Source organism: Brienomyrus brachyistius, unplaced genomic scaffold (genome assembly GCF_023856365.1).
Source record: "Brienomyrus brachyistius isolate T26 unplaced genomic scaffold, BBRACH_0.4 scaffold57, whole genome shotgun sequence".
Lineage (NCBI taxonomy): Eukaryota > Metazoa > Chordata > Actinopteri > Osteoglossiformes > Mormyridae > Brienomyrus > Brienomyrus brachyistius.
The window spans coordinates 2072844-2088375 of NW_026042332.1; the positions used below are offsets into that span (position 1 = coordinate 2072844).

Consider the following 15532-nt stretch of genomic DNA (forward strand, 5'->3'; position numbering starts at 1 on the left):
TTGAATATATTATTTAGCAATAATATAATTAGTTTTTAATTTGCATATTCTCCCCCTGTCATCGTGGTGTTTCTTCCGGGTTCTCCGGTTTCCCTGTATTTCAAGAACATGCTGAGGCTAATTGGACTTGCTAAATTGCCTGTAGCTATGCATGTGTGAGTGAATGGTGTGTGAGTGTGCCCTGCGATGGGCTGCCCCCCCATCCTGGGTTGTTCCCTACCTCGTGCCCATTGCTTGCGGGATAGGCTCCGGACCCCCGCGACCCAGTAGGATAAGCGGTTTGGAAAATGGATGGATGGATAATTAGTTGTGAATTTGCATATTGGTGTTTCTTCCGGGTTCTCTGGTTTCCCCGTAGTCCAAAATCATGCACGATTATTGAATATGGATGAATTGTTAATTGTTCTGTAATAAGCTGTGGTTCATTCGTTCTAAAGCTCAAAATATCTCCAAGTAGTACATCAGAAATCACGGAGTGACAAGGAATCTGCCATTACGATTAAAACGCAGAAACAACTTAACCGATCACATAGGAAATGCAGTCTAAAGTTTCTGACTCAGTCATAAACAGCGTGGCTGGTTTGTGGGAATATTTAACAAAAATGATTAAGGAGAAAAAAGCGAACCAGATCACCGAAAGGCAGTCGTATTCCGCTGAATGGGAATACACTGGGCACCGCATCTAATGATCACGTTTGTCTGGGAGAAATTGATCATTATATATGCGGATGATGGTTATTACCGCTTTTTTCTGCTTCTTAATTATGTCTCAGACAGATTACCATCTGATTCACATATGTATATTTATATTAAAATACGGACAGCGTCGCAATTTACTTCATTTTATTGACGATTTAAAACTACAGTAGTTGTCTCAAACGCTTTTCAAATTACAGTACCTTACCAATTAAATTTCTGAAGTGCGTATAATGCCAATACGATATAACACAATACAGTACTGTACATAATATTCAATTCAATTTTATGTATACAGCGCATCTTCGTAACCTTACGTTGTCTCAAAGCATGATATGTTCCCAAGGCAGTCTGTGTTTCTCATCTTTCTGGCTCTTTACTGTAGGCTGTGAAAACGATCGTTTCTATTTATGTAGGCTCCTGAAACGTATGTAATATATTACCTATATTGTTAAAATACAGAAAACAACACACAGACAAATAAAAAAAGGTCATGGATTTTAAAATGGTTTGTTACTTAATACTCAGGCGCTTGTTAATATTGATTCAAAAGTTCAAAACAACAGACATGAACTTGGCACTTGCTACATTATAAGTGTGTATCAGATGTATAGTAACACTACGGAGCCCCTGTGTCTCCATATCTCTGCATCGGAAAATTAGATGAATAAGCAATACACTTTTGTCCAATATTGCCTGTGCCCGCCCAGAAATTAGCCAGAGCTTATTAGCGAAATAACGTTACATCATGTATTATTCTGTGGGAAACGAAAGATCGATCTGCTGGCCAGATGTAATAAGAATCATAAACAATGCAGATCGTAAGTAAAGTAAAATATAAATAAAAGACTGTGTTCCGTTTTGATCAATTGATCCCCCAAATAACTAATAAATTATTAACCAACAAAGTGATTGACTTATTTATCCTCCGTTGTTTCGGCTTGGCGGTGTAATTATGTGTGGAGTTTAAGCTACGATCTTAAAGTTCCCAGTTTCTATTGTGCGGTGTGACACATGAAAGTGACCAGGAGTTACAAAAGGCATGACAACCCAGGAACTTGTAAACCGGGACCAGGTTCCGTAACTTCGCTGTGAAAGCGCCTTACATATGGAATCAGATTTGTGCCAATATTATCAAGCAAACTTTTTTGACATCAAGCAAAAACAAGGCTAAAGAAAAAAACTAACTGAAGCAAAAAAAAATGTCATCTCAAAAGTAAAAATTATAACTTGCAAACACATGATTGGTCTTTTGATTATGTTTTCATTTGTTTACGTTGCAAGCTTACTCGCTCGCGCTCCCCGACTTTTTTGTTTATAGTTCTGACATAAACGTCTCGCGTGGGCGGGTTTTTTTTTCAGAGTCGCGTCCCCATTGGCTAATACGTTTTTGACTGACAGGTCAGTTCCCCCCCACCGCGACCCTAAATAAAAATAAGAAGTGGGTTCAGAAAATGGATGTATAGTGTAATAGAAACTGTGTTGCGATATTGTAAGAGAAGAATATTGTAAGAATATTTCTGACAGTTTGACGGCTAAGGAATGCAGTGAACTACATTACTGTAATGGGAACACGTGATCTTTTAGCATGTAAATGTTGAGATTACCCAGCTCCATGCCAAAGACATGGCTGAACTTGAAGCTCACCCACAACCCAAAAACCAAACCAAAAAACACTGTTACTCATATTTATATTCAATTTGCTATTGATAAATAATTTGATAAATAATAAAACTATCTAATAAAAAATCAATTATATGTTCAATATTCATTATTTTAGTATATATTTTGGCTATTATCGTCTCACACTGTAGCCCATGATGCAGTAGATATAGCACATAGATTATGAGTTTACTCAGAAATGTCAGTCTTGATTTAATTGAACATTTTAAAAGTAGAATGTCTTATTTATTGTCCCTTGAAACCTTATCGTTTAGCCCAAGGAAGATCTAGAGTCTAGATCTACAGCTGCATCATTAGCCATGCCATTGTCTAATATAACATTGTCTAGTCCAGTGGATCCCAAACTCTCTCTGCAGGGCCCCCCTTTCCCAGATAGGAACATTATTGATCCCCCCCACCCCATTCAATCTACACAGGTTCAGAATCAAACTTTATTTAATAAAGTTTTCTAATCGAGCGAAACAAATGCAATTACAAATGGTGCAATTTCATCACTGTGGGAGAAATAAAGAGCATAGTGAAGTTATGAAGAAGAATAAACAGCTGTCTCCACAGGAATGGCTGGGAAATTAACCAGCTCCCAGTCAGAAGAAAACGTAAAAGGGGATCATCTCAAGTCTCACACTTTTCCGTGGCTGGTGTGGACTTGCTTTGTGCTGCACATCTTCTCAATTCAGGGTTGCAGCTGGGAAACAGTCACTCTTAGTTCCTTTTCAATGTGCAGCTTTGATCTGTATTTTGTCTTAATAGAGACCACAACAGAAAAGCTTACAGGTAGGATGTAGCAAAAGGAAGGAGTGTGCCCACAGCTTTCCCTCCTAACACTGAGTAATCCTTCTCCACTCCAATTCAAAATGCAGCCAGTGTTTTAGACTTAAACTGCAATGAACTGTTCCTCCTCTGCAGTGCTGAAATCCTCATCTGGTGTAGCACTGAAGGGGTCTCCGATCCAGTCAAATATTTTAGGCTCCTGGAAACGTTTTTGTAGAGTGGAGAGGTGAGCTTTCATGCATGGGATCATTGTGTTCTGAAGTTTGTTGAGCTCAATGAATGTTTTCAGGTTCCCAAATGAGTCTATATTTCCCTCAGTAACTCGCTGCTCCCACATCTCCAGTTTTCTTGTGAATGATGTGATTTTATCTGCCCGATGTGGAAGGTGTGTATCGGTGCCTTGCATCTGCAGATTTAGCTCACTGAGTTTCTGAAACATGTTACTCAAGTATGCAACTTTCAGGAGGAATTTGTCATTTTTAAACTTATTGGCAAGCTCGTGACCCTCTTCCTCCATGAAAGCGCTGATCTCATCTCGGAGCTCAAATATTCTGGTAAAAACTTTCCCGCGTGACAGACAACGAGCCTCACTGTGAAACAAAGCAGCTGTGTGGTTGGAGCCCATTTCCTCGCACAGGGCAGGAAAAATCCGGACTTTGATGGCGCGTATTTTAATGCAGTTTACTGTAGCGATGACATCCGTCATTACATCGTTTAGCTCGGGACTCAGCTGTTTAGACACCGACGCTTCTCAGTGGATCATACAGTGTGTCCATCGCACATTGGGGGAGATGCGCTTCACGAGTGCTTGCAGTCCGCCCCATTTCCCAGCCATAGCCTGAGCCCCGTCGGTGTTTATGATTTTAAGCATTTATTCTGCAGTGGCTCTGCCAGTAATTTGCTTACAGAATCCTTGAAAATTGCTGCTTGAAATCCTCAGCATCGATACATCTGATGTACGTTATGAATAAACAGTCTCTGTCACTGTCAGTAGCTTCATCCACCTGCAGCGTGAAGTGGCGTCTTTCCCGCACCTTGTCAGTCAGCTGCTCCTCTATGTCTTCTGACATGTCATGAATGCACATCGCAATCATATTGTTTTATAATGGAATTGGCTTTTACATGCTGGCTGTTGTTTCATCAATCATAGTTGCAACCATATCGATAGCGGAGGGAAGCATTAATTCCTCAGCTATTGTGTGTGGTGTTTGACAGTGAGCAATTCAGTAGGCAACTTTATATGATGCTAGTTGAGCGTTTTTAGGCAAAGATACTGTATAACTTTAGTAATGATGCTTTGTTGTGCACGGCGGTTTGTGAGTTTTCCTTTAAAGAAACCAACTGGCTTATCTTTATGCTTAGGGTTTGTTGTCTCCAGATGACGTCTTAATTTGTTTGGCTTCAGACTGTCAGCAGCGAGTATTTTCAGACACACAACACACTGTGGTCTCTCCTGGTTACCCACCATTGTCGTTGTGAAACCAAGGGCCAGATATGACTCATCATATTTTCTCTTCTTTGCTTTGGAGCTTGAACTTGCAGCTGATGAAGAGTCAGCCTCTGCTGGAGGCTTGGCTGGGTGCACAAACTTGTCCATGTTTTTGCTAGCAGTGTTCGAGTGGAACGTAGGCTATCCTATTGGCGTGCCCCCCTGCAATACCTGGGGTGCACCCCCCAGTCTGAGAACCACTGGTCTACTCTAATATAATGGGTATGGGGTTTAGGCACAACAGACTTTCTTATTCTGTAAAACACGTCACATTGCTTCCAGGTCAGGTCTGCGCTACAATCTAAGTTGAATATACTGCTATTTTACTCAAGAGATGCTTTCACAAGCTACCAAAGATGGGTGCAGGTTGACATCTAAAACTCCTGCCACCAAAATGGATAAGGGCTTTAAGCTATACGCTTCCTCATACATAAGCAACTACAAGTGAATGTATCTGCTTATGTTATCTAATGTTATTAGGATAGAGCCTTAAGAAAAATTGGATTTTATAATGTTAGCTAACGTTAGTAGTCCTGAATGGGGATAATTCAGTACGTCACTAGCAATCTAACACCAACAAGTTAATCTTAGCCGATAGAGAACTCTCTGCAAATTTCTGATTTCTTATTGTTAGCTATTAGAGCTTCATAGTCTTGCTGTTGCTTATTTTCCCCCAGTATCATACAAAGACAGGCTGAGTGGTGATGTTAGCACCTGGGCAGCCTGTCACATGGCTATGAGGAAGCCACACAGCCTGAGAGTAACTTTAGGGATGTGTTGGGTGTTCTGTTGGAGTTCTCAGTCTGTTCCAGGTCAGGGACAGTATTTATCAAGCTTCTCAGGATATAAGTAGGAGTAGAATGATCAGTGATCATGATCCGGCCCCCTTGACTAATAATATTATGGTTCTTTATGGCATATTTGTGGTTCTCCCCTATTTATAAATTCATGTCTCACATTATATATCCATAATATCCAAAGATTTCATGTGATGGAAACTTATGGTTGAAATTCCTTGATTTTGTGCATTATAATATACAGCAGAAATCACTGCTAGGATTGTCCCACTTCTAGAACTTTACTGGTCATGACAAGAACATTTCCTTCTTCTCACTAACATTTGGATATTTAAATCCAATAAAATGCCAACAATAAAAACCAATAGCTTTCTCCTTCTCAGACAAGTGGATGTAATGAGACCTGGTTTCTGGTTCGGTCATGTGACCTTTGATATAACCCCTATTAAAATACACAGTTTGTTACTAGTGTGATATTTGTGTGTTTGATGTTGATCTGCCCGGCAACTAGATGGCCAGCCATTGGTTCAGGTGTCGGATTCCTGGTCATCCCTATTCATGAACTTGATGAGAATACCATCAAGAAATCGCCAGACCACCGCAAAGCCCAGTAAAGAAACCAGTCCTGAAGCCTGCTGGTGAAGACCTGCTACCCAACAGTGAACTGCAACCCCAAGACAAAACCTTTCACCTTAAACCTTCACAAAGAGAGAAATTCAAAGGGGCTCCACTCCAACAACCGCTCAAAACACCGCACCTTCTGGAGTGCTACCATTCCCTCAGCTCATCACCTCTACAACCTACTGTCATCCACCTAAAGAAACAGATTCATATACTACATCTGTCATGTTAGTTGTCGTGTTAGTTAAGAATAAATGCATGTTTTTTTACACAACTTCAGCCTCCGTTCATTGAGTGCTCACTGCCTCTGTGCGAACTGGCTGTTACGCTCTGAAACCTCAAACTCGCCTGAAATATCATGAGACTCTCTCTCTCAACAGCCATGAGGGGAACTTTGCTACCAATCGTTTACATGATCTGGTAATGCAGCTCACTGGACGTGCATTCTAATACAGGTTACTAAGTGATATTGGTAATTGGTAAATCCCATTTAAGTCTCACATTTGCAAACTCACGGAGATTCACAGTTGAGTTTGGAGGAACCAACCATTCGGTATAACCGCACTGCACTGCTGGAATTCATGGACACTTTGTTGATATAGATATAAATAGGCAGCTACAAGTTCATAACGTCTTTCGGACGTTATTTAATGAGGCCATAAAGCAAAGATACATGTCAACCAGAAATCTTTGTGCCGACTGACCACCAGTAGCGAATAAGTTAACCTCATGAAATTTTTAAATGTGAAGAAAATAAATCGATGGATGAAGGAAAATAACACATAATTTCGATTCTATGTTTGATAAGAAAATAAACTAATTAGAAGCCATCAATTAACAAATCAATAACAAATAGCCGTTGCCATCGATGACTACGTTGTTTTGGATTGCAGTGATTCTCAGCTATCAGTCCGTCATATAACATTAGTGGGTGGCCTGTCAGTCAGCTCAAAAGCTTGAGTGCCTAAATGAAGATGTACAGAGGTCTGTTTCTCTTCATTTAATGTAATGTAACATATAACAGTAGTCAGTGTTGACGTAGACAAACTTGGTCTCCCAGACAGCTTTCCAACATGTACTCTAAATGTTTTCATGCTGCATGTTGCCAAGCCATTAGCTTCTGTCATCTTGGCCAGATTGTTTTGTTACCCCACCTCTTTTACATATCCACTGGCCAGGGGACACACGGTATAAGCATGTATTCCATACAACTAAATGGATTTTGTTGCAGTTTTATTTGCCTAGACATTGCTGGGCTGACTGTACTTTAAGATGACGGCTATCATAGGGCATTATGGTGTGTGTATGCGTTTCATTTTAATATATTAAACTTCTTTTTCATAGCATTGCTTAGGGAAGTTCTTATGAAACTTGAGATGGTGTTTGATCAACAAAAAATCATTATTGGTCTTGGGCTAAGTTGTTGGACCTAGGCATTGACGAAGGTCTGCTGCCCCTGCAAGACCTTCATCAACTCAGTCTGGAGCAGAGGATGCAGCAGGATCCAGACCTTAAACTAAAACTGATGAGCATTTCTCAGGGTCGGCATGGTGATGCAGTGGTTGGCACTGTTGCCTCATATCTCTGGGACCCAGGTTTGAGTCTCAGCCTGAGTCACATGCGTGTGGAGTTTGCATGTTCTCCCCATGTCCTCGTGGGGTTTCCTCTGGGTACTCCGGTTTCCCCCACAGTCCAAAAACATGCTGAGGCTAATTGGAGTTACTAAATTGCCCATAGGTGTGTGTGTGTGAGTGAATGGTGTGTGAGTGTGCCCTGCGATGGGCTGGCCCCCCATCCTGGGTTGTTCCCTGCCTCGTGCCCATTGCTTCCTGGATAGGCTCCGGACCCCCCGCGACCCAGTAGGATAAGCGGTTTGGAAAATAGATGGATGGATGGATTTCTCAGGGTTTTTTTTATATAATAAACAGATTGCATTCTATTCTGATGGTGCTTCTGAAACTAGAAGTGATCGTCTTTTAGGATTATTTCTGTTAGGGCCTTGGGGGTGAGAACACAAAATGGCATCCAGAGGGCGGTCTGTTCATTCAGCCTTACCTCTAGTGCCAAGCCCCACATCTCAGCATCTCACCAGCTGTTGCGCGGCAGGGGGTGGTTAGCGCCATGCCTTTCACCTGTTTTAAAAGCACTTTAGAACAACATGCACCAACACCACATCTGAGCGGGCGAAGGGGGGCATGGGGTCTTTTCACACCCCCATTCTCTGTTCGCCATTTGGAACTGGGGGCTGAGAGGAAGAGCTGGCCGCCTGGCCGGGGTCTGAGCTGCTGGGCTTCTCGGCTGCTGCGGGGTCCTGGGTGGTCTTCTGGTCTCCTCGCCAGAGGAAACAATAGGGGTCCACATAGAGTATATATGGGGAGTGAGAGTATGTGTACAGCATTCATTTCTGTGTGTCTAAATGTTGGGTGAATGTGTAAAAATTTGTTTATGTGTGCATGAGGGTGGGAACGTATGCTTGTATATGTGTGTGCCTGTTGGTCTATACGCACATGTCAGGTTGGGTCCTAGACTCCACCTGAAATAACATCTCGGACTCTATTCCCCCCCGCCACACTCCCTGCTGGTAGATGGGGCCCCCGGCCGCTGATGCGTTGGTGGTTCTCGATGTCTGGGACTGGGTGCTCGGGTGGGTGCTGGTTTCACCTTCAGCGGTTGCCTGGCAGGGTCTTGCCCTCCTGGCTCAGTCGGGCCCTTGCTGGTGGGTTGGGGCACCTTTGGATCTCTGGGCCGGGGGCCCGGTCTGTCCTGGTGGGGCCGGCCGCTGGTGGAGCCTGCGGGCTCGCCTCCAGGCCCCCTGGGGCTCCTGCACTGTGGCTGCCGGATGGCCTCCCTCCAGAGCTCTCCTCTGCCCTTTTCTGGGTGAGGGCTGCTATTCTCCCTGTGGTGGTCCTCCAGGGCTCCCATGCCCTGGGGGGCCTCTGCATGTCTGGGGCCCGGGTCTCCTCTGTGTCTGCTTCATGTCCTGAGGGGTGGGGCTCCCCACACACACTACTAGACATTTACATGGAGAAATCTTTTGAACACCAGCGCGCTCACACACACAGGTGTACAAACTGGTACTCACAGACACACACTGTCTCGATCGGCTGTTGCTTCTTAACATGGTCATTGTGATTCGTACAGATGTTGGTTGTTTTCTCTCATCAGCAGGTACTGAAGCAGATTATCTGTGTTTTTTTTTCCTCTTTTCCCTCCCTCTCTATTTCCCTTCTTCTCAGTTTTCGTCCTTCTTTCCCCCTCTTTCTCCCTCTCATGAGGAAATAAATAAAAATAAATAAATAGAAATAAAGTAGTCCTCCGCAGAGCGGGGGTGGTGGAGGGAAAAAAAATAAATAAATAAAAATCCCGATGACGAGAGGACAGGGCCACTGTGCTACACGCACAGCCAGACAGTCAAAATAGGAGGCACAACGGGCCCCATCAGTCAGCGCGTGCACGACTACTATACTACAGGCGAAGCCGCCCCCTAAAAGCAGTCTGACTGCCAGGCACTTACCCCCACCGTCCAAGTACAGCAGTGATGCTGACTCGACTAGGGGGCCACGACAGAGCAACGCGACGCCCCAACCAATGATACCCGGCCTTACGGAGGCGGTGGAGAAGAAGACGTCGCCCACCCATACGTCTCGCACCCGATCAATAAAAGCCCCATCCCACCCAGTCTCCTGCAGACATAAAACGGTAGTGTCTTTGCACATTGTTAAAATAGCCTGCACCTTCGCCCAGGAGCACAGCCCCCGGGCATTCAAGGATGTCAATAAAAGAGTCATTTTAAAAGCAGGCACAAGGAGACACGATAAAACCAGTAAAAACGGGGCACGGAGCTAAAACACACACAAAACCACTGAAAGCGAGACGTCCCCACACCAGATAAAACCGCCAGCACCACCACCCGCCACCCAACTCAATGAGCGGGCGACGTCAGGGATAAAAGACACAGAGCCCACCGGATAAAAAGGAAATAAAACAATAAAACTCATAAATAAATGATCAAGAAAAAAGTATACCCGCAGACAACAAAAACATAAAACAGGGGATGGGGCGCTAAGGGATGATGGTAAATCATAAAAATAAACCAAACAAAATAAATAGACAAGAAACATACATCAAAAAAAAGGAAACAGAAAACCACAAAGCATTCAGTTAAAAGTCGTCGCCATCGTCCGGACCCGAGCTTGCAGCACTGCCGCAGACTGCATCTTCTCCTTCTGCTGGTGAACTGAGAACACGATGTTGTAAATAAGGCAGTCGTGGGATTCGAACCCACACCTCCGAAGAGACTGGAGCCTTAATCCAGCGCCTTGGACCGCTTGGTCACACTACCCATGTTATGCCTTATCTTGCAGTTCGGCTCATATGAAGAACCTTTATATACAATAGGCATCCTAAGAGAAACAGGCAGGTCTTGTACGCTGATTTGTGTTGAACCGTTATCGAACTCCAATAAGTCGGCCTCAAGAGAAAGTCACATTAAACACCCACATGCATTTTTAGAGTGAGGCAACTTTCTCTATATAAATACAGACAACCACGCTACGTAGAAGTTAAACAGGCCAGCGGTGGGATTCGAACCCACGCCTCCAAAGAGACTGGAGCCTTTATCCAGTGCCTTGGACCGCTCGGCCACACTATCCATGTTATTCCTTATTTTGCAGTTCGGCTCATATGAAGAAGCTTTATATACAATAGGTATCCTAAAAGAAACAGGCAGGTCTTGAATGCTGATTGGTGTTGAACCGTGGTCGAACTCCAATGAGTCAGCAACAAGAGAAAGTCACATTAGACCCCCACATGCATTTTTAGTGTGAGGAAACTTTCTCTAGACAAATACAGACAACCAGGCTTCTTAGAAGTTAAACATGGCAGCGGTGGGATTCGAACCCACGCCTCCGAAGAGACTGGAGCCTTAATCCAGCGCCTTGGACCGCTCGGACACACTACCCATATTATTCCTTATTTTGCAGCTCGGCTCATATGAAGAAGCTTTATATACAATAGGTATCCTAAAAGAAACAGGCAGGTCTTGTATGCTAATTTCTGTTGAACCGTTATAGAACTCCAATAAGTCGGCCTCAAGAGAAAGTCACATTAGACACCCTCATGCAATTTTAGGATGAGGCAACTTTTTCTAGACAAAGGCAGACAAGCAGGCTTCTTAAAAGTTAAACATGGCAGCGGTGGGATTCGAACCCACGCCTCCGAAGAGACTGGAGCCTAAATCCAGCGCCTTTGACCGCTTGGCCACAGTCCCCATGTCGTTTCTTGTTTTACAGTTCGGCCCTTATGAAAGACCTTTATATACAATAGGTATCCTAAGAGAAACAGGCAGGTCTTGTCTGCTGATTTGTGTTGAACCGTGGTCGAACTCCAATGAGTCGGCAACAAGAGAAAGTCACATTAGACACCCACATGCATTTTTAGCGTGAGGAAACGTTTTCTAGACAAAGGCAGACAAGCAGGATTCTGAGAAGTTGAACATGGCAGTGGTGGGATTCGAACCCACGCCTCCGAAGAGACTGGAGCCTAAATCCAGCGCCTTTGACCGCTCGGCCACACTACCCATGTCATTTCTTGTTTTACAGTTCGGCCCTTATGAAAAACTTTATATACAATAGGTATCCTAAGAGAAACAGGCAGGTCTTGTCTGCTGATTTGTGTTGAACCGTGGTCGAACTCCAATGAGTCGGCAACAAGAGAAAGTCACATTAGACACCCACATGCATTTTTAGGGTGAGGCAACTTTTTCTAGACAAATGCAGACGATCGGGCTTATTCGAAGTTAAACCTGGCAGCGGTGGGATTCGAACCCATGCCTCCGAAGAGACTGGAGCCTTAATCCAGCACCTTGGACCGCTCGGCCACACTACCCATGTTATTTCTTATTTTGCAGTTCGGCTCATATGAAGAACCTTTATATACAATAGGTATCCTAAGAGAAACAGGCAGGTCTTGTCTGCTGATTGGTGTTGAACCGTGGTCGAACTCCAATGAGTCGGCAACAAGAGAAAGTCACATTAGACCCCAACATGCATTTTTAGTGTGAGGAAACTTTCTCTAGACAAATACAGACAACCTGGCTTCTTAGAAGTTAAACATGGCAGCGGTGGGATTCGAACCCACGCCTCCGAAGAGACTGGAGCCTTAATCCAGCGCCTTGGACCGCTCGGCCACACTACCCATGTTATTCCTTATTTTGCAGTTCGGCTCATATGAAGAAGCTTTATATACAATAGGTATCCTAAGAGAAACAGGCAGGTCTTGTACGCTGATTTGTGTTGAACCGCGGTCGAACTCCAATGAGTTGGCAACAAGAGAAAGTCACATTACACACCCACATGCATTTTTAGCGTGAGGAAACATTTTCTAGACAAATGCAGACAAGCAGGCTTCTTAGAAGTTACATATGGCAGCGGTGGGATTCGAACCCACATCTCCGAAGAGACTGGAGCCTTAATCCAGCGCCTTGGACCGCTCGGTCACACTACCGATGTTATGCCTTATTTTGCAGTTCGGCTCATATGAAGAACCTTTATATACAATAGGTATCCTAAGAGAAACAGGCAGGTCTTGTCTGCTGATTGGTGTTGAACCGTGGTCGAACTCCAATGAGTCGGCAACAAGAGAAAGTCACATTAGACCCCAACATGCATTTTTAGTGTGAGGAAACTTTCTCTAGACAAATACAGACAACCTGGCTTCTTAGAACTTAAACATGGCAGCGGTGGGATTCGAACCCACGCCTCCGAAGAGACTGGAGCCTTAATCCAGCGCCTTGGACCGCTCGGCCACACTACCCACGTTATTCCTTATTTTACAGTTCGGCTCATATGAAGAACCTTTATATACAATAGGTATCCTAAGAGAAACAGGCAGGTCTTGTCTGCTGATTTGTGTTGAACCGTGGTCGAACTCCAAAGAGTCGGCAACAAGAGAAAGTCACATTAGACACCCACATGCATTTTTAGTGTGAGGAAACTTCCTCTAGACAAATACAGACAAGCAGGCTTCTTAGAAGTTAAACAGTGCAGCGGTGGGATTCGAACCCACACCTCCGAAGAGACTGGAGTCTTAAACCAGCGCCTTGGACCGCTCGGCCACACTACCCATGTTATTGCTTATTTTGCAGTTCGGCTCATATGAAGAACCTTTATATACAATAAGTATCCTAAGAGAAACAGGCAGGTCTTGTCTGCTGATTTGTGTTGAACCGTGGTCGAACTCCAATGAGTCGGCCACAAGAGAAAGTCACATTAGACACCCACATGCACTTTTAGTGTGAGGAAACTTTCTCTCGACAAATACAGACAACCCGGCTTCTGAGAAGTTAAATATGGCAGCGGTGGGATTCGAACCCATGCCTCCGAAGAGACAGGAGCCTTAATTCAGCGCCTTGGACCGCTCGGCCACACTACCCATGTTATTCCTTACTTGGCAGTTCGGCTCATATGAAGAAGCTTTATATACAATAGGTATCCAAAGAGAAACAGGCAGGACTTGTATGCTGATTTGTGTTGAACCGTTATCGAACTCCAATAAGTCGGCCTCAAGAGAAAGTCACATTCGACACCCACATGCATTTTTAGTGTGAGGAAACTTTCGCTAGACAAATACAGACAACCAGGCTTCTTAGAAGTTAAACATGGCAGCGGTGGGATTCGAACTCACGCCTCCTAAGAGACTTAAGCCGTAATCCAGCGCCTTGGACCGCTCAGCCACGCTACCCATGTTATACCTTGTTTTGCAGTTCGGCTCATATGAAGAAGCTTTATATACAATAAGTATCCTAAGAGAAACAGGCAGGTCTTGTCTGCTGATTTGTGTTGAACCGTGGTCAAACTCCAATGAGTCGGCAACAAGAGAAAGTCACATTAGACACCCACATGCATTTTTAGTGTGAGGAAACTTTCTCTAGACAAATACAGAGGAGCAGGCTTCTTAGAAGTTAAACATGGCAGCGGTGGGATTCGAACCCACGCCTCCGAAGAGACTGGAGCCTAAATCCAGCACCTTTGACCGCTCGGCCACACTACCCATGTCGTTCCTTGTTTTACAGTTCGGCCCTTATGAAAAACCTTTATATACAATAGGTATCCTAAGAGAAACAGGCAGGTCTTGTCTGCTGATTTGGTTGAACCGTGGTCGAACTCCAATGAGTCGGCAACAAGAGAAAGTCACATTAGACACCCACATGCATTTTTAGTGTGAGGAAACTTTCTCTCGACAAATGCAGATGAGCAGGCTTCTTAGAAGTTAAATATGGCAGCGGTGGGATTTGAACCCACGCCTCCGAAGAGACTGGAGCCTAAATCCAGCGCCTTGGACCGCTCGGCCACACTACCCATGTTATTCCTTATTTTGCAGTTCGGCTCATATGAAGAACCTTTATATACAATAAGTATCCTAAGAGAAACAGGCAGGCCTTGTCTGCTGATTTGGTTGAACCATGGTCGAACTCCAAAGAGTCGGCAACAAGAGAAAGTCACATTAAACACCCACATGCATTTTTAGTGTGAGGAAACTTTCTCTCGACAAATACAGACAACCTGGCTTCATAGAAGTTAAATATGGCAGCGGTGGGATTCGAACCCACGCCTCCGAAGAGACTGGAGCCTTAATCCAGCGCCTTGGACCGCTCGGCCACACTACCCATGTTATTCCTTATTTTGCAGTTCGGCTCATATGAAGAACCTTTATATACAATAGGTATCCTAAGAGAAACAGGCAGGTCTTGTCTGCTGATTTGTGTTGAACCGTGGTCGAACTCCAAAGAGTCGGCAACAAGAGAAAGTCACATTAGACACCCACATGCATTTTTAGTGTGAGGAAACTTCCTCTAGACAAATACAGACAAGCAGGCTTCTTAGAAGTTAAATATGGCAGCGGTGGGATTCGAACCCACGCCTCCGAAGAGACTGGAGCCTTAATCCAGCGCCTTGGACCGCTCGGCCACGCTACCCATGTTATACCTTGTTTTGCAGTTCGGCTCATATGAAGAAGCTTTATATACAATAAGTATCCTAAGAGAAACAGGCAGGTCTTGTCTGCTGATTTGTGTTGAACCGTGGTCGAACTCCAATGAGTCGGCCACAAGAGAAAGTCACATTAGACACCCACATGCATTTTTAGTGTGAGGAAACTTCCTCTAGACAAATACAGACAAGCAGGCTTCTTAGAAGTTAAATATGGCAGCGGTGGGATTCGAACCCACACCTCCGGAGAGACTGGAGCCTTAATCCAGCGCCTTGGACCGCTCGGCCACACTACCCATGTTATTCCTTATTTTGCAGTTCGGCTCATATGAAGAACCTTTATATACAATAGGTATCCTAAGAGAAACAGGCAGGTCTTGTCTGCTGATTTGTGTTGAACCGTGGTCGAACTCCAAAGAGTCGGCAACAAGAGAAAGTCACATTAGACACCCACATGCATTTTTAGTGTGAGGAAACTTCCTCTACAC

The 15532-nt window shown here is 44.3% G+C and overlaps 8 non-coding genes across 8 annotated transcripts; all 8 read right to left on the minus strand.

The window, feature by feature from the left end:
• Positions 1 to 11553: 11553 nt before the first annotated feature.
• trnal-uag (transfer RNA leucine (anticodon UAG)) lies at positions 11554 to 11635 on the minus strand. The gene has a single exon. It is a non-coding gene; the product is annotated as a tRNA-Leu (tRNA).
• Positions 11636 to 12170: 535 nt separating this feature from the next.
• On the minus strand, positions 12171 to 12252 carry trnal-aag (transfer RNA leucine (anticodon AAG)). Its single transcript has one exon. It is a non-coding gene; the product is annotated as a tRNA-Leu (tRNA).
• Positions 12253 to 12788: 536 nt separating this feature from the next.
• trnal-aag (transfer RNA leucine (anticodon AAG)) lies at positions 12789 to 12870 on the minus strand. Its single transcript has one exon. It is a non-coding gene; the product is annotated as a tRNA-Leu (tRNA).
• Positions 12871 to 14024: 1154 nt separating this feature from the next.
• Positions 14025 to 14106, minus strand: trnal-uag (transfer RNA leucine (anticodon UAG)). The gene has a single exon. It is a non-coding gene; the product is annotated as a tRNA-Leu (tRNA).
• Positions 14107 to 14332: 226 nt separating this feature from the next.
• On the minus strand, positions 14333 to 14414 carry trnal-uag (transfer RNA leucine (anticodon UAG)). Its single transcript has one exon. It is a non-coding gene; the product is annotated as a tRNA-Leu (tRNA).
• A 226-nt stretch (positions 14415 to 14640) lies between these two features.
• Positions 14641 to 14722, minus strand: trnal-aag (transfer RNA leucine (anticodon AAG)). Its single transcript has one exon. It is a non-coding gene; the product is annotated as a tRNA-Leu (tRNA).
• Positions 14723 to 14949: 227 nt separating this feature from the next.
• On the minus strand, positions 14950 to 15031 carry trnal-aag (transfer RNA leucine (anticodon AAG)). The gene has a single exon. It is a non-coding gene; the product is annotated as a tRNA-Leu (tRNA).
• Positions 15032 to 15258: 227 nt separating this feature from the next.
• On the minus strand, positions 15259 to 15340 carry trnal-aag (transfer RNA leucine (anticodon AAG)). The gene has a single exon. It is a non-coding gene; the product is annotated as a tRNA-Leu (tRNA).
• Positions 15341 to 15532: the final 192 nt, after the last annotated feature.